Raw genomic sequence first — 23,809 nt, forward strand, 5'->3', positions numbered from 1 at the left:
ATTTTTGAGGACCTGGAAGCTGAGTTTGGAGATCCCTCTTTGCAACTGCAGGAAGCAGAGTTGAATCTCATCAGCTAATCCTGAAGATCTGAGGATTTTTATTTTAACGCTGGCAGTGGTAAGAGAACCTGTAGCAAACGTTTGTACTTTGTAAACTAACTTCCATTGAAGGAACACACAATGGGCCAGCAGTTCCTGGAAAAGATGCAACCTTAACGTATTTAATTGTCTAATTTTCTCTCATTTCGAGTTTTTGGCAGGATGTTCAAGTACACCTATCATCATAAATTGTCAACAAACAAAATATCCAGGATTACGTCACTGAAGACATCTTCATTTAGAAATGGGATTAACCCCCAGATGCATCAAAGTTATGTTTTGCGAGTCCATAATAGCGAATTTTAAGGATTCGCTAATAAAGACTCGCAAAACGGGATGCATGTAGGAATCGCAATATTATTTGCGATTCCCACTGATTCCTAATTTGCGATTAGCTAATTGCTAATCGCAAATAAGGAATGGCTTTCCCATTCATTCCTACTGGGCTAAAGGCCCATAGGAATGAATGGGGAGTCATTCCTTATTTGCGATTAGCAATTAGCTAATCGCAAATGTGCCGCAATTTCAAGGGTGCAAGGGTGTCCAAAGGACACCCTGTTGCAACCCTGAAATGGTAATGTTCACTGGTGTTGCGCACACACATGTCCCAAGGACATGTGTGTGTGTAACGTACAACTTAGTTTTTGCTATTCACCACATAGTTTAACTTCGCGGTAAATAGCGGCCCCAGATTGCGAATTCGCAATCTACGAATGGTTCATGCATTGCATTTAAGGAATCGTAAATTGCGACACCTTAAATGCAATCGCAATTTGAGAATTCGCAATTATTTGCGAATTCTTAAATTGCGAGTGCATGAACCCTTGATGCATCTCAAATGCCATTTTTGCGGGCGAAAACGGCCAAATTTTGCGATTCACACCGTTTGCGCTCGCAAAAATGCTTGATGCATCTACCTGTAAGTCTGAAAGCAAAAGGTTTCTACAGAGCCAATCGGTTACTTGTATTTATCCACATGCAATCGTGGGTCAGCTGAGAACATGCCTACATTCCAGTCAAGTGCATATTTTATATTCCTTTATGTTTTATGCATTGGATAACATTGAGCAACATTTTCGTTACTCTCTTATGGGACAATGTTTTCTTTATAACCTTTGACCCAGTGACGGCTCCTCCGCAATGGCGGAGGAGCATCGCCTCACTGACTTAGAGTCAGCAGATGAAAAGTAAAAGATAATTTGTCTTACTTTTCAGAAGCTGGCTCTGAGCCAGTGCTGTAGGCAGGGGTGGGGCCGGGGCCATTGGAAGGGGGAGGAGGACTGGTTTCTGCACTGTAACTGCGCATGTGTGTTTGGCCAGCAGTATCAGGGCGGCCAAACACATATGCACATTTAGGTTTCTCCAGCCCGTCTGTACTGAACAGTCGGGCTGGAGAAACAGCACAGACTCCCCGTCCTAGGCAGAACGTCAAAGCAGCCTGCTCAGGCCAATCCCCGCGCTGCTGAGTGCAGTGCAGGGATTGCACACAAAGTCTGATGATGCCCCAGTGGCTGCTGGGACAAAGAAGTAGGAAGAAGACCACCGAGGTGCAACGCGGGAGGCAGCTTCAGGTAAGTCTTTTTATTATTTTTTAGGTCTCGCCTTTTCCATTCCGCAGGAATGGAAAATGGAGAGAATTCTAGTGGTCAAAATACTTGTCAAACCAAGGGTTTTTTGGTGCGGTTTTCTTCGAGTTCACGTGAATCACAATCACGTGACCTGCTCTTATGCACGAGCCTTCCCCCTGGCGGCAGCATTTCTCCTTTCACGGCTGCCAGGCCACATCAAAGGGTTCCGCTGCCCCGCCCCCTGCTTCACGGCCATCTGTTCCCCAGCTCCAGCACCTCCCCTCTCTCTCCCCGCACACCCTGCCGTGCTTTAACTCCCTCCCCCTCCCTCACCAAAGAGCACGTATTTGTATTCTTTATTTTTTTTTCATGCAGTCCATGCCACTCTCACATAAAAAAATGCCGCTTTTTCACGGCCGCAGGCCGTGACTCGACAGTCCTGCTGTGCTTTCATGCTTTAATACTGTCATCTGTTGCCCAGCTCCAGCACCTCCCCTCTCTCTCTCCCCGCACACCCTGCCGTGCTTTAACTCCCTCCCCCTCCCTCACCAAAGAGCACGTATTTGTATTCTTTATTTTTTTTTCATTCAGTCCATGCCACTCTCATAAAAAAATGCCGCTTTTTCACGGCCGCAGGCCGTGACTCGACAGTCCTGCCGTGCTTTCATTCTTTAATACTGTCATCTGTTCCGTAGCTCCAGCACCTCCCCTCTCTCTCCCCGCACACCCTGCAGTGCTTTAACTCCCCACTCCCTCACCAAAGAGCACGTATTTGTATTCTTTATTTTTTTTTCATTCAGTCCATGCCACTCTCATAAAAAAGTGCCGCTTTTTCACGGCCGCAGGCCGTGACTTGACAATCCTGCCGTGCTTTCATTCTTTAATACTGTCATCTGTTCCGCAGCTCCAGCACCTCCCCTCTCTCTCCCCGCACATCCTGCCGTGCTTTAACTCCCTCCCCCTCCCTCACCAAAGAGCACGTATTTTTATTCTTTATTTTTTTCTTCATTCAGTCCATGCCACTCTCACATAAAAAAAGCCGCTTTGACTCGACAGTCCTGCCGTGCTTTCATTCTTTAATACTGTCATCTGTTCTGCAGCTCCAGCACCTCCCCTCTCTCTCCCCGCACACCCTGCCGTGCTTTAACTCCCTCCCCCTCCCTCACCAAAGAGCACGTATTTGTATTCTTTATTTTTTTTTTCATTGAGTCCATGCCACTCTCACATAAAAAAATGCCGCTTTTTCACGGCCGCAGGCCGTGACTCGACAGTCCTGCCGTGCTTTCATTCTTTAATACTGTCTCCCCCTCGTTTCACTGGGGTCAGTCATGTTGAGGGCCACCGTTGTGCCAGTTTAGCAGAGAGGAAAAGAATCTGTAGAGTACTGATGCTGCCACTTCTCTTTCGTAGGATGTGATCCGTCATTATTAAAAAGCAGGACATTGGCAATCTGTAAAAACAAGTCCTTTTAAATGAAGGTTGCGAATACCTCTAGGACTAGATGCACGCTTGCCAATTATGCATGCCCATGTAAGCAATTTAGGATAAGGATGTTAACCAGATTAAAAGGCAAATCTCAGACAGGCAGGGTTTTAAAAAGGCACCCACCAATTAAAAACTCCCCGAAAATGTCTCGTAGAAAAAACCCGAGCATTATAGTTCTCCATAGAACCTACCCTTGTGCTGTCACCTCCCGGACACTCTTCAGTCACTGTTTGCAGTTAGTGGAATCATTCCGCCACCTCGCACCATTGACTAATTCCCTCATGTAGTTGGATTATAGAATATTTGTCTCTCTCACTGTCCCCTCGTATTGAAAAGTGAAAAGGTTATTGCATGAATGCTATCCCCTTGACTAGTAGATTGGCCGGTAAGCGGTTATAGCCATAGTTATTTATGTGATCCACAGCTTGAGCCCCTTCTAACCAGTGGAAGCAGTTTGCAGTACAGCAGTTTTACTGATAAATAGTGTATTACTCTTCTACGTTCCTGCTGTCCTTGCCACAAAACATAAATATAAAATGTCATTTACAAAACCAATAGCTCCAACTTTCCTACTGCGAGACCTATTGGCAACGCCAGTGCTTGTTTGATATATGGTTTGAGTGGCCACCGGCCTCATCCAAAACGTGCAACTTGTCTATGTTTAACTGTGCTTTTATTTAAACGCTTGTGCTTCATTGCTCATAAAGAGTAGTGGGGATTATTCTAAGAATGAATACATATATTTTGATAATATATAACTTGTGTGGTCTCCTTTCATTTGGTATTACAGGATTGCATATGGTAAAACAGCTGGCTTCACATGTCCTTTGGAGTTAAGCCTTTAAGGCTGCTTAGTCCATGCTACCCCTAGGATAGATTGTCTATAAGGTTGACTTACAACCACCACCATAAGGGATTGTTTGGACCGATACAGGGTGCCCACAGAACTGTGGACATCATATACCAGGCCAACTTCTCACATTGGTGAGCAGCGGTACGGATTTGAGCTTGCTGTTTTACCTTTGCAATCTTTTTATCAAATTGAAAGATCACATTAAGTACCATAGGTACATATAAATAAAAGCTTAGCATATTTAAGTTCTACTGAGCTTAGTGATTGTAGGTAGAAGGGCTTAGCACACCCTGACTACAACTCACTAGTAAGGGACAGTAGGAAAAAAGTGTAGGTAGGTGCATCACTTACACCACACTAGAGTCATGTCTGGCACAGGTGAACCTACAGGGTCTCTACCTGTGAGGGTTGACCTTCCACAGGCAACCTCCAGCTATGACAAATTCAGCTACAAAGACTTGAGTGCCTTGTGCACTGCAAGGAAGCTGAGAAAGGGTCACAACCCTACCATTCCTATCATGATAGCCATTCTAGAAAAGGATGACTTTGAGAAAGCTAGAGTAGCTCCCTCAGGAGAAGGAGTGAATCCCCCAGACACTGAGAACACCTCCCCAGAAGTAGAGAATGAGGAGGTTATGTTATGTTTAGTTATGTTATGGTTATTTATTACGCGCACAGCTGCTCCAGCAAAGGAGCGTCCTGGCGCCTGACAAGGTACCAACATAACACAGCTAAAAGGGGAGACCAAAGGAAAACAGATTAGGGAAATAAGAGACCCCGAATCAGAAGGTGAAGAGTCAGATCATGGTCAAGGGGATAACCAGGTACTAGTTGGAAGGCTTAGCCAAGCCAACTTGGATCTACATGGAAATGGAGAGGGCCAGCACCTCCCCAGAGTACATAACAGGATTCTCCCAGGCAATAGGAGAGAGAGAAGCCCTTCCAGGGATTCTCACATTTCTAGTGCCTCAAGGGAATCACAGAGAGGAATGAATTCCCCTCAAAGAATAGAGCATAAAGCCAGGATGAGAGCAGTGAATCTCCAGATAGAGAGAGGAATTAGCCCTGGCCAAAGCTAGACTTGCTCTTGCAAGAGAGCAACGATTGAGTGGGGAGACTCCCACTGGTGGCAGCATTATCCCCAGGGATAAAGACAGGTCCTATGATCATAGAAACCCGAGTAAGATTGTGCCCCCCTACAAAGATGGGGATGATATCCACAAATGGATAACTGCTCTTGAGAGGGCCTGCATTGTACAGCAGGTCCCTGAGGATCAGTGGGCAGCAATCTCGTGGCTCTCCTTTTCAGAGAAAGGGAGAGATAAGCTCCTCACAGTTAGTCCTGGGGATGCTAACAACTACACTGTCCTGAAGAGTGCTCTTATTGATGGGTTTGGCCTAACCACTGAGCAATACAGGTTGTTGTTCAGAGACACCCAAAAAGCACAGACTCAAGATTGGACTGATTTTGTTGATTGTGCCACTAAGGCTCTTGAGGGTTGGTTGCAGGGAAGTAAAGTCTCAGACTATACAGGATTGTACAATCTTATAATGAGAGAGCAGATCCTTAATAACTGTCAAAACCAGCTATTGCATCAACACCTCGTAGACTCTGATCTGACCTCTCCCCAAGAATTGGGAAAGAAGGCAGACAAATGGGTCGGAACAAGGGTTAAGCAGAAACCCCAGAACCAAGGAGGGGATCAGAAGAAAGCAGATCAGAAGGGTGGTAATCAGAAAGATAAAGACCAATGTCTTCTACAGCCCCCCAAACTAATAATAAGGAGGGTGGTTCCCAAAATGGAAAAAAAGAAGAAGAATGATGGCCCAAAGAAACATTGGTGCAATACTTGTAAGTCTACTTCTCACTGGGGAAGTGAATGAACTAAAAGGAACCCAGTGGCTACTACTGCAGTCCCTAAGACACCTGCACCCCCTAGTACAGTAAGCAGTGGTAGTACACAACCCAAGGGGATAGTAGGGTTAACCCTGGGATCTGAGGGGGAGACTGGCTAAGTCGGGATCCCTACTCAGGCAGTTCTTATCTGTGAGGGGGACATAGCTATGTCCTCTACTGTGAGTCCTAGTAACCTGGGCAAGTACAGACAGACGCCTTTAATCAATGACAAAATGGCTCATGCCTACAGGGACACTTGTGCCAGTGTCACTATGGTGACACCTAACTTTGTGGACCCTGAACAGATGATACTAGGTGAGAATTACCTAGTGACCAATGCTAGCAACACCACTACTATACATAGTGTGGCTGTTGTTAATTTCTCCTGGGGAGGGGTAACTGGCCTCAAAAGGGTTGTTGTTAGTGCAGACCTCCCAGTTGACTGTTTGTTGGGCAATGATCTGGAGGAATCATTATGGTCAGAAGTGGAGTACAGGACTCATGCAGAAATGCTAGGGATTTCAGCACATGTGCTGGCTGTAACCAGGTCCCAGGCCAAGAAGTGCCTACCTGAACCTGTGGTGGATCTTGAAACTATAGACCAACCACAACCCAAGAGAAGGAGCAAGAGGGTCAAGGCAGAGCCTTCCCACTTGCCCCAGGTTGAGGATCAGACCTCACAGGAGGGTGATTCTGTGATCCAAGAGGAGACCGTCTCTGAAGAGCTTGAACCTGATCAGGTTGAGTTTCTGGAGACAGGGGGACCCTCAAGGGCAGACCTGGGGCAGGCTCAGTTGACTTGCCCTTCACTTGAGCCCATCAGACAGCAAGCTGCTGCTGAGGCTGCAGGGAATGCTCAAGGTACCCATTCAGTGTATTGGGATGATGGGCTCCTTTATTCAGAGGCTAGAGACCCCAAGCCTGGTGCAACCAGGAGGTTGGTCATACCTTTGCAATTTAGGGGCTTCCTTCTAACCTTGGCCCATGATATTCCCCTTGCAGGACACTTAGGCCAGAACAAGACTTGGGACAGGCTTGTCCCTCACTTTCACTGGCCTCATATGTCAGAGGATACCAAGGAGTTTTGTCGCTCCTGTGTCACCTGCCAAGCCAGTGGCAAATCAGGTGGCACAACAAAGGCCCCCCTTATACCTCTACCTGTGGTGGGGGTTCCCTTTGAGAGAGTTGGGATTGACATTGTTGGACCAATGGATCCCCAAACAGCATCTGGGCACAGATTTATACTGGTGGTAGTGGATCATGCCACCAGGTACCCAGAGGAAATTCCCCTGAGGACCACAACAGCTCCTGTTGTGGCAAGGGCCCTACTTGGAGTTTTCTCCAGAGTGGGCTTGCCAAAGGAGGTACTTTCAGACAGAGGTACTAACTTTATGTCTGGATACTTAAAGGCAATGTGGAAGGAGTGTGGAGTGAACTACAAGTTCACCACACCCTATCACCCACAGTGCAATGGGCTTGTTGAAAGGTTCAACAAGACCCTCAAGTGAATGATAAAAGGTTTACCTGAAAAGCTCAGGCGTAGATGGGGCATCCTTTTACCCTGCTTACTCTTTGCTTACAGCAGAGAGGTCCCACAGAAGGGGGTTGACTACAGCCCTTTTGAACTTTTGTTTGTCCATCCTATGAGGGGTACATTGTGTCTTGTGAGGTAAGGATGGGAGTTACCTCTCAAAAAGCCCAAACTTGATATTGTGGACTATGTACTTGGTCTCCGCTTCCAGGATGGCTGAGTACACGGAGAAAGCATCCAAAAACCTGGAGGCCAGCCAAGAATTACAGAAAGCTTGGCATGACCAAAAGGCTGTGCTGACTGAGTGCCAGGCAGGACAGAAGGTGTGGGTGTTGGAGCCAATGGCCCCAGCAGCACTCCAGGACAAATGGTCTGGACCCTACACCATACTGGAAAAGAAGGGGGAAGTCACCTACATGGTGGACTTTGAAACCCCCACAGGGTGATCAATGTGAACAGACTGAAAGCATTTGTTGACAGGGAAAGCATGGGCTTGCTCATGGCTACAGATGGGAATCAGGAGGAAGAGAGTGACCCTCTCCCAGACCTGCTTTCCCAAAACCCTGATGATGGCTCAGTTGATGGAGTAGCCTTGGCAGGCAGCCTCACTGACCAGCAACAGATGGACTGCAGACAAGTTTTGCAAGCCCATAGACATATGTTTTCACTCACACCCAGTCAGACTACCTGGTGCACCCATGTGGTGGACACTGGTGATAGTCTACCTGTGAAGAACACAATTTACAGGCAACCTGACCATGTCAGAGATTGTATCAAGGCTGAGGTGCAGAAAATGTTAGAACTTGGAGTGATTGAGCCATCAGAGAGCCCCTGGGCCAGCCCAGTAGTCCTTGTCCCAAAACCTCATACCCAAGATGGAAAGAGAGAAATTAGATTTTGTGTGGACTATAGAGGTCTCAATGCTGTCACTAGGACAGATGCTCATCCCAATTCAAGGGCAGATGAGCTCATTGACAAATTGGCTTCTGCCAAGTTTTTGAGCACATTTGATCTGACAGCTGGCTATTGGCAAATCAGGTTAGCTGAGGAGTCAAAGGCCAAGACAGCATTCTCTACCCCCAGTGGACATTATCAGTTTGTGGTGATGCCCTTTGGTTTGAAGAATGCACCTGCCACCTTCCAAAGGTTTGTGAATCAAGTCCTTTCTGGGTTGGATGACTTTTGTGCAGCATATCTAGATGATATTGCTGTCTTTAGCTCTACCTGGGAGGATCACCTGATCCACCTGAAGAAGGTTCTGGAGGCCCTGCAAAAGGCAGGCCTGACTATCAAGGCTACCAAGTGCCAGATAGGGCAGAGCAAGGTTGTGTACTTGGGCCACCTAGTAGGTGGGGGTCAAGTTCAACCATTGGAGAGCAAGATCCAGGCCATACAGGACTGGGCTCCTCCAACTACCCAGACACAAGTCAGAGCCTTCTCTGGCCTGACTGGGTACTATGGAAAATTTGTAAAGAACTATGGGTCCATTGTGACACCATTGAATGATCCGACATCCAAGAAGATGCCTAAAAAGGTTCAGTGGACAGTTAGCTGTCAAAGGGCATTTGAAGACCTGAAGAAGTCCATGTGCTCTGCACCAATCCTTAAGAGTCCTGACTACTCCAAACAGTTCATTGTTCAGACAGATGCTTCTGAGTTGGGGGTGGGAGCTGTGCTTTCACAACTAAATGTAGATGGTCAAGACCAGCCCATTGCTTTCATTAGCAGAAGGCTGACCCCCAGAGAGAAACGTTGGTCAGCCATTGAGAGGGAGGCCTTTGCTGTGGTTTGGGCCCTGAAGAAGCTGAGGCCCTACTTGTTTGGTACTCACTTCCTAATTCAGACAGACCATAAGCCCCTCTTGTGGCTTAATGAGATGAAGGGTGAAAACCCCAAACTACTCAGGTGGTCCATTTCCCTACAGGGGATGGACTTTACAGTGGAGCACTGCCCAGGGACTGACCATGGTAATGCAGATGGTCTCTCCAGGTACTTCCACTTAGAACATGAAGACTTATCTGGTCAAGGTTAAGTTTAATGCCCCTGCGTGTGGGGGGTTATGTAGGAGAGTAGGGTCTGCTATCCTATGGTCACCCCAATTTTTGCTTTTTGCTTCACTGGTTTTCGACTTAATGTGGCTGTGGGCCTGCTAATCAGACCCACAGCCTGCTGTGCTCTCTCTAAATTCACAGACATGTACTATAGGTACATAACCAATTTGGTACTGAACACCTGGTCAGCCCCTATACAGTGCACTATAGGTACCATGGGCATAGGTGCATCCAAGGCCTACCAGGGGCTGCAGCATATCTTTTGCCACCCCTGGCTGGTACTTAAATCGACACAACTGGCTGTTCACACAGCTGGGGCAAGGTGGTGTAATCACCCCTTGCTTAGATATAGTATACCTATGTCTAAACCTATATCTGGACACATATATACCTATAAGTCACTCCTATGGCAGGCCTTAACAATCCTGGAGGCAGAGTGCTTGGTTTTATGTGAGATGGTGCTCTAGCATGAGCTGAGCCTGTCTGCAGCTTTCGGAACCATTTCCTTATAGCTGTTCTAGTGATACTGCCATACCATATACTCTTAAGTGCATTATAATCCTCGCGGTTATTGCTAACTTTGGTTTGGCTTTATCAAAACATGTCGTGTTTGGTGTCATACATTTTGGAATACTACCCCCTCGCCAATTCTGGCGATGGGGGTATCATTCCACCCTTCTAGAGGGAGAAGACATGTTACTTTACTGAAAACGCGGTTAATCCTAACCAGAGCCCCAGCATCACAAAATGGATGCTGCTGCCACAGACACATGTCTGACCTCCTGCTGCTGGCCGAAACCTGGCAGAGGACGCCTGGACAAAGTTTCCTGTCACAGGGAGGTGTTACACCACCCCAGACAGGAGATAGTGGATTGTAGCAGGGAGGGTTGAAAGAAACTAGACACTGCCTGGGGCGCACAAGGTGTCCCTGGGCAGATTCCAGTCAAACCGGTTCTGGGGCCATCCTGCCCCAGTCCTGGCGCGAAACTGGACACAGGGAAAGGGGTGTAACCACCCCCTTCCTGGGTCCCACCCATAGGAGGGACCTAGCAGGTAATCCAGCCCCCAGATTTGGAATATAGGTGGGAGCAGTGCCAATGCACATCAGATTATCCTGACTGAAACTTATGAAACGAAACTCTAGACCCTTCGACATCCCACTCGACGTGGAAGACTGAAGAATCTCCCTTGTGGTCAAGGAGTGACCACCCTGTGCAAACAGGCACCATCCAGCACCTCGACGTTTGCTTTGTTGCAGTTCCCGCCGGAACTCGAGCGACAGATCAACAAGAGCCAGCTTTCCTGCCTTCCAACAGCCCGTTCCACAGTCTATGCAGAGCTGAGACCCGTGGAGGCGACCTGAAGCTTGGGAGTGGCCATCTTGGAGGAACAACGAAGCGCTGACCGTGCAGCACCCGAGGCTCCCTCGAAGCTGTGCATTGGAGTCTGAGAAGCTCCAGCCCCTAGCGGCTTGTGCACCGAAGCTCACCCCTCCACACTCGACGAGTGCTGCGTGGGGCCCTTTTGCATTTTCCTGCTTGATGCGTTGGTCCGGTCGCTTGCCCCTTGGCTAGTGGCCCCAGAACCGACGAACCTACGAATTTACACAGCTGATCTGGTTGCTCCAGATTGGCACTAACTCCCCTGAAAAGGAGCACCCGCTCAGATCTTGCTGGTCCGTGTGTTAAGCCTTCTTCGAATCCTGCGTGGGTTGCCTTTGCCAAGGCTTGTTGACTCCGATCCGGAAGCAGACACCGCCGACAGCGAGAGCCTTCGTGGGACAGCTCGTGATCCACTCCAGGACATCCTCGGTGCCCCAGAGTCCACGTGGCAGCGGAGACAAGGCACCCGACATCGACCTGACTGCGCCCGACATTGCCTGGTTCCTTCCTGGTCACTGGCTAGTGACCCAGACTCTGTCCCCTCTGCTTTCAGGTACCCTTCAACTTCGATCCAGGTACCCTTCAACTTCGATCCACCCTTGGATCGCACCGGACACTTCTCTTCTGGACGCCTGCAGCATCTTCATCCTCAGGCACCATCGAACTGCGTGACGAAACCCGACACAGGTTGGCACCTGTGCACCCGCGTCCTGTGGGTGAGGTAACTTACTAGCGCCGGTGTTCCCACACTGGTACACACCTCTAGTGCCCAAGTCTAAAGTTTGGTAGTCCTAGTACAGTCGGAAGACTCCTTTTGCAATAACTTTGTAACTTTTACGCACCATTGACTTTTCATTGGTGCGAGCCGTGCTTCCCGCACTGCACCCGAATCCCGCGGGCTACTCCCGCCCTAACTGCTGTTAGTGCATCGTAGTCCAAGCGATTCCCAAGGCCCTAGGCCTTACCCCAGATCGATTAGTGATTGTTATACCACTTTTTTGATATATGGTTTGAGTGGCCACCGGCCTCATCCAAAACGTGCAACTTGTCTATGTTTAACTGTGCTTTTATTTAAACGCTTGTTCATTGAAACGCATTGCTGATAAAGAGTAGTGGGGATTATTCTTAGAATAAATACATATATTTTGATAATATATAACTTGTGTGGTGTCCTTTCATTTGGTATTACAGGATTGCATATGGTAAAACAGCTGGCTTCACATGTCCTTTGGAGTTAAGCCTTTAAGGCTGCTTAGTCCATGCTACCCCCAGGATAGCTTGTCTATAAGGTTGACTTACAACCACCACCATAAGAGATTGTTTGGACCGATACAGGGTGCCCACAGAATTGTGGACATCATATACCAGGCCAACTTCTCACAACCACCTCCTATTCTCTTAGGTCTGTCTTTTCTGAGGATAGAGTAACCACCGGGGAGAGTAGATCGAGGATGGGTGTTGAATGATCGTTGAGCCAAGTTTCCGTTAGGAAGGCAACATCTATATCTTCATTAAGGATGGTTTCGGAACTTTGTCCCATGCCGAACCGCAGTTCACAAGCATGCATGCCAGGGGCTTAGGGTTAGTTAGGGGGGGCACAAGTGGATGGTGGTAAGTTGTGGGGGGTATCTGGGCGAGCAAAGAGAGGAGAGGGTTCTGCTGGTCCCAGTGATAACGGGGATATTAGAACGAGGAAAGGCCGCATCCTTGCATGTGGCATTAGGTGTGTAGGAATTGCAGATGTCGGAGAGGTTAGAGGTGCAGTAGTCATTTAAGGTGCGAATAGGTCTCAGAGCGATTGTGAAGAGGTATGGTTGGTTTGCCAGATTTTAGGATTAATGAGTTGGGGGGGGGGGGGGGGGTCAGTACACAGCAAAGTGGGCCAAGAGGGGTGGGTTATCAGTTTGGAGGATTTGAAGTTAGTGAAATCCTCTAAGTCAGACTAATTCAGATAGGAGGGTGGAAAAGTTGCAATCAATGTTGCTAAGTGTCTGGGTTAAGAGTGAGGTGAAGCTTATTAGAGGCAGCGGGGTGAGGAATGTTCTAAGTTGGTTAGAGGAGGAGGTCTAGCGATCGGAGAGGGTGATAAGTCTGGAGGAGGGCGAGAGAGGTGTTGTAGCTGTGGGCGGGAGGAAGGTCTATGGGGGGGGAGGGAGGGGAATTCCGCCTGTCAGAGGGGGAACGGGAGTGGGGAGGACTGGGTAGTTCTTGAGGTAGTAGGGGCGGGGGGTGGGCAAGTTCAGAGTTGATCGGGGCGGTCTAGCGTTCGAGGAGGGTTATAAGTCTGGAGGGGGCGAGAGGTGTTGTAGCTGTGGGCGAGAGGGAGCGAGGTGTTGTAGCTGTGGGTGAGAGGGAGGAAGGGGGTTCCGGCTGTCAAGAGGGGGAAGGAGAGTGGGGGGGACTGGGTAGTTCCAGAGGTATTAGGGGCAAGCGAGTTCGGAGTTGATCAGGGTGGAGGTCTGTTGTTCGAAGGGGGTGGGAGACCTGTGGGATGGTAGGTTCCAGCAGACGGTTGGGGGGGGGGGAAGGTGGACTGGATATTGATGGAGGTAGTTGGGGCAGGGGGGTGGGTGTGAGAGTTCGGAGTTTTTCCCGGAGTGGAGGTCCGTTGTTCGAAGAGGGTGAGAGGTCTAGGGGATGGCAAGTGGAGCACTGCGGCAGTGGTAGTGTGGTAAGCCTGGGCGGTGGAGAGAAGGGAGATCTGGCAGTGTGCGGAAGGGACGGGCATGGAGAGATGGGACAGTTAACGGGAATGGGGACGTGATAAGGGGAGTAGAATGGGAGTACGGGTTTAGCGGAGAGGCAGCATTTTCATTAGGGCCAGGGGGCCAAAACGATGGCAGTCCGATGCGCTCCTCGGCCCTTCTGCAGCCCGTCCCTTCTCCATCACTGCTGCCAGCGTGCAGAAGACACTAGTAGTCAGTTAAGGAGTTTCACTCTCACCGCTAAGATCGGACCTGCGGTCGGACTGTCCAGGCTTAAAAGCTTCACCCCTTGCACATCCCAGTTGCGGTGCACTCTTCAGTCAGTTAATCTGCAGTAGCAGGCTCGGCATCGACGGTTTTCCAGACCAATGTCAGCTTTAAGGTAAGAATACTTCAATGTTGGTCAGTTTGGGGGTTGGATGGCAGGGTAACTAAGGGATTTCTACTTATAGTGATCCCCACCCCAGGAGTTCTCAAAGAGCACTCCTGTACCAGCCCCATCTTGGATTTGAAGTTGACACATGACTTTTAGATCCCCCCCCCCCCCCCGCAATTTATGCATTCCACTTTAAGCCCTGCATTCGAGGTAGGGTGGCCAACTGGCATGGGTGCAAATTCAGGATGGTGAGTGCAAAAATTCAGGAAAGGAGGTCAAAATTCAGGACAAAAATCTGTGACAAAAAGGTATGCTTCGCATCATCAGTGGATGTCATGCAATAGTGTATAAATAAATAGGCATGGAACAGAAGTACAAGTCACCTCTCCTTTTGTCATTTCTCCTGCCCAACCACTGCTCCTGCTCCGCTCACTCCCCGCTCCTGCTCAGTCCCCGCTCCTGTCCCATCCAACGCCCCTGCTCCTGCTCCCGCCCACCGCTCCTGCTCTGTCCACTGCTCCCACCCGGTCCAACGCTCCCGCCCTGTCCAACGCTACCGCCCTGTCCAACGCTCCTGCCCTATCCACCACTCCCGCCCCATCCACCGCTCCCGCCCCATCCACCGCTCCCGCCCCGTCCAAAGGCTCCCGCTCTTGCCCTATCCACCGCTCCCGCTCTTGCCCCGTCCACCGCTCCCGCTCTGTCCAACACCCCTGCCCCATCCACCACTCCTATCTGGACACCTTTCCTATCGCCTGTTCAGTCCCGTCACTTCTCCTGCCCTGTTCACTCTGTGTACAACATTGACAAATTACACAAGGGGGCAAGTTTCCCACAGTACTCTGTTAGGGGAAGCGCCTCTGTAATCACCAACTAAGATCTCACTGGCACATGACATGCTAAAAGCAGTCGGTGGGTGCATTGTCATTACAAAGGGAATAATCGGCACAGTCGGAATGACACATATAATGTCATGTCCCAGAATGTACCGAGCAGCGCACGAGAATGGGCAAATAGCAATAACTAAATTGAGGGTTAAGGAAGCACCGTTGCTGAGATAGTCCCCGCTCTCACCTTTGGAGTCGTACACTGCTGCTCCGTTTCTCTGCTTCTACGTCCGTATACCGCAGGTCGGCTTTCAGGTGTTTTGAATAGAGCGCCCAGTGCTACTAAACTCCTCCCCTCGCATGCGCATTGCAGCACGCTGTGCATTTCCTGCTGTGTCGGAGGTACCTGAAAGTAGTGCGCATGCGGCCTGAGAAAGGCCACACAATTTCCTCCTGTGCAGTGATTGTGGACGTGGTTGCCATTTTGGAACAGGAGTAATCTTTTTTTCACACGAACCTAAAATCGAGATATTAAATGTCACATTGATTGAGTAAGTTGTTTAAAACAGCAAATCATTGTAATTTAAAGTCTTCCTGCACATTGTTTAAACTTCACATTGAAGGCATTAACCATTGTTGTGATTTGATACTGCAAACTCCCGTGTATGAATCAAAATTCCAGGTAAAGATGGCTACAAAAGTCTTTTTATGAACCGGGTACGGAGGCAGACCTAGAACGCTAAATTACACATTTCGAATGGAAAATGGTGAACGACAAGGTCCTGGAAAATCAGCTCTAGAAAGAAGGTTGATCTATTTCTTTAGTAACATTTATAAACAAAAATAGTTCTTTTTTAAGATGTTACCTATTGCAGAAGAGTCCACAAAACATACGGTTCTATTTACTTATTTTATTTTTGCGACTTTATATTGCGTAGACTGTCCCAAAGGCACGAGAGCAATTCACAAGACAGAGCAGAAAGTAAATAGTGGCCAAGCTTTCACATTTCATGTGTGTGCGCTCACTGCATTTCCGTGGTTTCAGTGTATATGTAAAAGTGACATTCTAATACCAAATTTGACACTTTTAGTTATGTTTCTCTCCTTTCATCTTTGAAAGTTTTATAGTTCTTATAAAGCCGCATATACCAAGAAACTAACAAAGGTATACGGAGGTGGATCATGATAGCGGTCGAAGTGAATTAAAAACAAGCACTCGCAAAACCAATAGGTCTCGCCTACTTGAAAGCTGTTGGCTTTGGCAATGTGTTTAAGCCAAGTTGTACACAAGTGTGGCTGCTGTTCAGTCTGGTTATGCGTTTGTGGGATGGGGAGAAGTGGGATTGCAGTAGATTGAAGTGGGTAGATTGGGGTAGAGTGAAGTGAGTAGATTGGTATAGAGTGACATGGGGTAGATTGGAATGGGGTAGATTTTGGTAGAGTGAAGTAGATTGGAGTGGGGTAGGTTGTGGTGGAGTGGGGTAAATAGGGGTAGGTTGGAGTGGAGGGTAGATTAAAGTGCAGTGGGGTAGATCAGACTACAGTAGATTGGAGTGGGGTAGACTGGAGTGCACCAGGGTAGATTGGGATAGAGTGGAGTGATATCGATTGGAGTGTGGTTGTGTGAAGTTGGGTAGATTGGAGTGGATTAGGGTAGATTGGAGTGGAGTAGGGTAGATTGGGGTGGGATATATTGGGCTTGGGTAGAGTGGGGTTGGAGTAGATTGTAGTGAGGTGGGTGGGGTACATTGCGGTGCAATGGATTGTGTTAGCTTAGAGTGGAGTGGGGTAGATTGGGGTGCAGTGGAATGGGGTGGGAAAGATTGGAGTTTGATGTAGATTGGAATGGAGTTGATTGGGGTGGGGTAGAGTTGAGTAGAGTGTAGAAGTTTGGGGTGAAGTGGAGTAGAATGGGTGCATTGGTGTGAGGTAGATAGGAGTGGAATGGGATAGATTGGGGTAAATTGGAGTAGAATATATTGTGGTAGATTGGAGTGATGTAGATTGGGGTAGATTGAAGCGGAGCAGATTTGGTAGATTGGAGTGGAGTGGGATAGATTGGAGTGGACATTGTAGTGTAGTAGATTTTGGTGGGGTAAAGTCGAGTGGAGTTAGGTACATTGGAGTGGAGTAGATTGGCATAGATTGGAATGGAGTGGAGTAGATTGGGGTGGAGTGTAGTTGGGTAGATTGTAGTTGGGTAGGTTTTGGTAGACTGTAGTGAGGTACATAGGAGTGGAGTAGATTGGAGTGGGTTGGAGTGGAGTGGGCTGGTGTTAGAAACAGGGTCTCTAGTTGACAATGGTATGCACCCTGTCCAAGTAGGGACACTCACTCCAGTCAGGGTAAGTAAATTACACACTAAGAATAACCAGCACTCATCCCCTTGGTAGCTTGGCAAGAGCAGTCAGGCTTATCACCAGAGGCAATGTGTGAAGTATTTGTACACGCTCACACAGTAACACAGTGAAAACACCACAAAAGCACTCCACACCAACTTAAAACAAGCATTTGCAATGCAATAGGTCTCGCATTAATTAAGTTTGAGCTATTGGCATTGCGAAATATTGCAACACCAATTGCAACAAAAGTCTATAAATTGTAGGCCAAAAAAATGTGTATTTTTTGTTGTAGTAATGGTGGCATGCTGCCCTTTAGATGAATATGTTTAATAGTAAAGTGTGCCATGCTGCGATTGCTACAATAGTTAATTGTGGATGCGTTAACAATTGATGTGTGCACTGATGGCTGGTGGTGTGTGTGCCTGTACAAATGGTGCACTGATGGCTGGTGGTGTGTGTGCCCTGACGGCTGGTGGTGTGTGCCTGGTGAAGGCGTGCACTGATGGCTGGTGGTGTGTGCCTGGTGGAAGCGTGCACTGACGGCTGGTGATGTTTGTGCCCGGTGAAAGCGTGCACTGATGGCTGGTGGTGTTTGTGCCTGGTGAAAGCATGCACTGACGACTGATGGTGTCTGTGCCTAGTGAAAGTGTGCTCTGGGGTGCCGCTCGCAGCAGAACTTTGGCGTTAGCTCCCTTTGCTGGTTAATCACTCTGCTGTTTCCCTTGTTGTGGCCGTTGGGAGGCTGCTAATTTCGTGGAGGACCCTGATAACGAGGACCCACAGCGGGAGCCCGGGACTGCGAGGACCAGCATTCCCCCTACCATCTACAGCTGGTGCCTCTTCCCGGGCGTGCCCCGCCTCCTCTCATCGCTTCATCACTGCTCGCGGCCCCCGCTTCGCGGGAGCCGCTCGCAGCAGAACTTTGGCGTTAGCTCCCTTTGCTGGTTAATCACTCTGCTGTTTCCCTTGTTGTGGCCGTTGGGAGGCTGCTAATTTCGTGGAGGACCATGATAACGAGGACCCACAGCGGGAGCCCGGGACTGCGAGGACCAGCATTCCCCCTACCATCTACAGCTGGTGCCTTTTCCCGGGCGTACCCCGCCTCCTCTCATCGCTTCATCACTGCTCGCGGCCCCCGCTTCGTGGGAGCCGCTCGCAGCAGAACTTTGGCGTTAGCTCCCTTTGCTGGTTAATCACTCTGCTTTTTCCCTTGTTGTGGCCGTTGGGAGGCTGCTAATTTCGTGGAGGACCCTGATACCGAGGACCCACAGCGGGAGCCCGGGACTGCGAGGACCAGCATTCCCCCTACCATCTACAGCTGGTGCCTCTTCACGGGCGTGCCCCGCCTCCTCTCATTGCTTCATCACTGCTCGCGGCCCCCGCTTCGCGGGAGCCGCTCGCAGCAGAACTTTGGCGTTAGCTCCCTTTGCTGGTTAATCACTCTGCTGTTTCCCTTGTTGTGGCCGTTGGGAGGCTGCTAATTTCGTGGAGGACCCTGATAACGAGGACCCACAGCGGGAGCCCGGGACTGCGAGGACCAGCATTCCCCCTACCATCTACAGCTGGTGCCTCTTCCCGGGCGTGCCCCGCCTACTTTTCTGTACTTAACTGATATTCCCACGGCGGGACGCGCATGGGACAAAGCCCGAGGCTAAGCCCGGGCAAAGGGCGGGCCCGTTGTAGCCCGTTAGAGACCGTGTAAGGCCGGGCCGGGCCACCCCTCTAACTTCTGACTCCGAGATTGGACCAAAACTAGGTGCACGTTTTATACCACATCTACTTATTCTTTTAGTCTGCCAATTGGGCGTTTTTATTAGAGGCTATTGTTCCACTTGATAACTCTGTGCACAAGAGGGTCTAGAAGTAAAACGGCAGCGGGGGGGTTACCACAAACAGGCACTTTGGATAATTTTATTATAAGGGCTAACTCCTTTATAGAGCAAGAAATCTCATCGATGGAACGCAGAGTATCCCAAGATCTTGCCCTTGCAAAAAGATCTTCTATGGGCCACTTTGCTACAGCCAAAACCCCCGAACATTCCAAGGGTTTGGTCCCTCTAGAAACCCCCGTAATAACTAATGTGGATGTACACGTTCACAGACAGAGTTTGCCTGGTACGGTAGACTTATCAGTGTCCCATCTTACATTAGATTCACAACTAAGTGCAGACCTGGAAAAAAAAACGGACTTAGCCGCTATCACCTCACCCGCTGTTTTGAGTGCTAGCCAGCTGAAGGGAAAGAGGGAGGGAGCCATCCCCAAAAAACTAAAGCCTAAAGAAGTAAGAGAAGGGAGTAAACGATTGAGAAAGGCTCCTGGGGCTCTTGTTCCAAACCAGACTACAGTCCTTCTTCCCCCTAGTAACGTCCCCACAAATGAGGCATCATGTAGTGTGAATGTAGAGGCCCCGGACATTTTAGATAGGATCAGTGTTAGGGATGACGAGGTTAACATTTCACTCCTACCTAGGATTGCTGAACTTTTTAAACTTTACCTCACCCCTATTGAGATAAGATTAGCTCACATTGAAAAACAGAGAGCTGATCTGTGTGCTGTGTCAAAAAAATCAAACCCGCAGGGGACCCATAAAATTGGGGGAACTAACTTAACTTTAGTTAAACCTAACGTTCCCGCCATTAAAAAATCATCAGCACCAGTGACTAACCCAAAACCCAAGGTTACTTTGGCCCCTGCGAAGTCAACAGCTTCAAAAACTAAAACCTGTGTTACCCCCCCCGAGAGGGGAATATTCCAACTAGGGAACACACGACGCAGCTAAATAAGAATAACAATGACGGAGGATCACATAGGAGACGAGCGGTAAACTTGCACCCTTAGGCAAGCCCCTATGTGGTGGTCATGACAGGGGTCCCTGAATTGGGTGAGGCCGATGAGGAAGCAAACTGGTCCTTAAAAAACAAAGTACAACACTGGCTCAACATAAATCGCCCCCTACCATCCAACCAAACAAGTAAGATTCTGACGGTACGTAGGGTAACATGGGTGGGTCATGAGAGGAAATTAGTCCAGGGTGATTGCACCCTGGTTAATTTCGCGGATCCTCATGTAGCCAATTATGTATGTACCTGGAATGTACAGGATAGATATGAGGGGATCCCAACTAGACGCCTTTCCTTTTTCTATCCCCCTAGGAGTGGATCGATACGTGACTGGAACAATGATAGTGATTGGCACACATTAGGGCGTCGCGTAAGGACGGGAGACTGGGGGAATTGGGGGGCACCGGGCTTTAGAGACCATGTACATAGGGACAACTGGGGTGGTTTTCCGACTACTAATAGATTCAGTTCCCTAGAGATGGTCGACTGACAGCTAAATCCCATTAGCCGATTAGAGGGTGAGAGGATGGATCTTGTAGCCCCAAGGGGGGGAGTAATGGGCATTGTGAGCAGTCCTCAAATGCTGGTCCGCCTACCACACCCCGGTCAAGTAAGACATCTTCCCCTCAAACTAACGAGAGGATTCCCTGCCCCCGTGACCGGTATTGTCTGCAGGCCACTCGGGACTTCGCGGATCCAGCTGCAAATGGGCCAAACAATTGTTTCAATGTAGTCCTGCGTGATAGGGGCTACATCTCCATTGTTTCCTGGAATCTGGCGGGTCTGGCTAATAAACTTGACTCCCCCGGACTGGGGGGCATTTATTGATTTACAGGATGTCTGCCTCTTCCAGGAGACATGGACTAGAGAAGATCATCGACGTGTAGGGTTTGAAACATTTTTAATCTGGGCGAACTGGAAGGGGAAGGGACGCCCGTCTGGCGGACTACTCATCTGGGTGGCCTCCCATCTGGGCTGTAAAGCGAGGGCTCTCGCAACTAATTCTCCAGACGTCCAATGTGTACTCCTGGAATGGCCTAACGCCGGAAAATTGGCTCTGATCAATGTTTACTCAAGACCTGTGGGCATAGCAAAAGTTTCTAGCACCATCGAGGAATTAGCACTGTTTCTGAGTACCATCCCCCAAGGTACCCCGTACATGGTGGGGGGAGACTTCAATTGCCAATTTGAGCCTCTCCCATTATTTCTAGAAGGTGCGACCGGCGAGGAGGATGATCAATGGGGAATCCCTAAACCGGCTGGCCCGCCAGTGAAGTCCTGGTCACCACTAGCAACACAAATTATGTGCCTGACCTTATCAAATTCTCTAAGGGCCTGTAATGGCCGGCTACGTGGAGATATCCCTCCCAAAGCAACTTTTAATAAACCGGGGCATAATTCTCGCCTGGACTATATGCTTGTGGAAATGTCGGAATGGTCCAGAGTCGTTGACTTTAATGTAATAGAGGGAAAGATTGCAACGAAAGTGTTTAGAAGAGAGAGCAGGAGGGATTCTCTGAAGACCAGCACCCATTTCACAGACCTTAGTAAATTTTAATTCACAGACACTTATTTTCAGAATAGAAACACTTCCAATTCTAAACATTCACTACAAAATCTTTGTAGTTGCTGGTTTATTTCTTCCTGCGTGCCCTTGCATACATAGGCTGTGCCTCTTGGAAATGATTCCTAGTAAAGATTCGATGACCACACCCCCATTCGAGACCCCTTTCATTGTGTGTGCCTTTATGGTTTTTGTGCAAGAAACCGAATAAAGATAAAGACTGATTGATTGAGATTGATTACTAGTAAAGCTTCTACGACCCGCCCCCTCGTCGAGACTCCCACTTTCTAATCCCACTTAAACCAAGGTGTATAAACAATCCCGTACCTGCAGTATCAGTTTTTACCTGGGGTGGGTGTGTTGTAACGAGCCCCCATTTGAGCTAACGCTGTCAGACACAGCACGGTGACCGAGAAGGTCTTAAAGAGGAGAAGGTAGTGTACTGTTTAGAAACCTATTTCATTTAGTGCAGCTGATGCCGATATCAGCCACTGAGGCTAATCCCCAAAACAGCTCCCTCACAATGCTTCAATGCATCCAACTGAGACTGCAGAGCATGATAATAGGGATGTGGCCTAACGGCCAGAGCTGCCCACTTTAGCGCTGGGGAACCACGTTCGAGTCTGGGTGTCACCTCAACATCTTGTAATTGTGGGCAAATCATGTAATCTTCCCACGCCTACAATAAAATGGATGTGTGCTTGTGTAATGTAACTGGTGCTCATGTGAAGCCTCCAATATACCTTCGGGTCGAGTTTGCGCTACATATATAAAATTGCACGCAAAAAAACCCTCCTTGCATCGACTCTGGCCTTCCATTCAAACTGGCTTTTCTGGTGTGGGTTGTCTGAGCCTTGTGGGCTTCTCTTACTGCTCATGTACTTAGGGTGACCAGGGCTCCCCGTTTTGCCAGGACGGTCCCTGTTTTTAAGCAGCTGTCCCAGCAAATTTCCAGAAATTTAGCTCATGTCCCTGTTTTTGGAGAGGGTCGACTGAAAACGGTGGGTGGTGTTTTTTATGTTTTGCAAAGCAGGGATAGTTAGCAGTTGTTTCAGGAAAGCAATTTAATTAACAGACAGGCTACTGAGCTTAAAAAATGCGTTTTATGTGTGTTCTTACTGCCTGTTCTGTAATTCTCTGCTGAGGAGCGCTCTCATCGCGTGAAGTAAAATTGTAGTCCTCCTTCTATTTTTGTGAAATGTCCCTGTTTTTGGCTTTAAAATTCTAGTCACCCTACATGTAATTATATCTTTTCAAGACCCTGTAGTATTAACCTTCAGGTGATTCATCATGGATGTTGCCCTTCTACTGTGACCACTTTTAGGTAACCTCTGAGCTGCATAAACTCGATGCAGATGAGTTTTTCCTACTCCACTCTTTGTTGTCGCTATTTTTACCCTATTTGTCATGTTTGTAGGGAGCATTACACTGGCATCATTTTATTTCCGAATCTACACCGTATGTTCAAAGGAAGCGCAGGAGTTTCACTGAGACACTTTGGACAGAGGTCAAACACCCTTCCTTCTACCCAGCATTAGAGTCAAGTCAAGTCAAAATCACTTTATTCGATCATTAAAATCATAAAAGTACACAATAAAAACATGATGATAAAAACATTAAAAATACAAAAAATTAGCCCAGCAATTTTACATATTAAAAAATATTTACAGAATTCAAATCTTTTAAATCTACTTTACAAAAGGGGAGAAAATTCATAAACTATTTATATCATGCTCTCTAAGTTTCTTGGATCTTACAGCTGCGACAAGGTAACTTGCGATGTTAAATATAGTCCAGGTATTATTCAACAGTTGAAGATACATTAGAGCTGGTTTAACCTGATGGAACCCCAACCCTCTTAAGAGTGGGATGATGAATTTTTTCCTCAATGTTGAGTAATGCTTACAAAAGAACATGAAATGCGTTGTGTTTTGCATTGAACAGTTATCGCAGTCACAAAAGGTAGCCTTGTCTGGGGTGCTCCATTTCTGATAGTTTCCTAATAAAAGATGTACCTGGTTAAACCGAAATCTGATTAAGAGCCAATGATGGAAAGGTTTAGAAACGACTCTTAGGTACTGTTCCAGGGAAGGGGAAGTGACTAGCAAAAAGTGCTCTCTCACAGCTGGTTTTGCTAGTTCCTCTGCCTCTCTTTCCAGTAATTTCATGGACAAGAAGTGCCTTTTGAGCCCAAGTATATCACCTTTAACAATACCTTCCGGGTGATCAAAAATTTCTGGTCGCCCCAATTTAGCAAAAGTAACTTTGATGTAGGATAACCATGGCAT

At 48.2% G+C, this 23,809-nt stretch overlaps 1 protein-coding gene across 1 annotated transcript in view; it reads right to left on the minus strand.

The window, feature by feature from the left end:
* The window catches only part of LOC144798063 (uncharacterized), a 793,010-nt gene extending 777,877 nt beyond the window's left edge, over positions 1-15,133 (minus strand). The window contains exon 1 of the mRNA XM_078668835.1: positions 15,022-15,133. The gene's annotated coding sequence lies outside the window, so the exon portion shown is untranslated. The remainder of the gene's footprint in view (positions 1-15,021) is intronic.
* Between the last annotated feature and the right edge of the window lie 8,676 nt (positions 15,134-23,809).

Source organism: Lissotriton helveticus, chromosome 12 (genome assembly GCF_964261635.1).
Source record: "Lissotriton helveticus chromosome 12, aLisHel1.1, whole genome shotgun sequence".
Classification (NCBI taxonomy): Eukaryota; Metazoa; Chordata; class Amphibia; order Caudata; family Salamandridae; genus Lissotriton; species Lissotriton helveticus.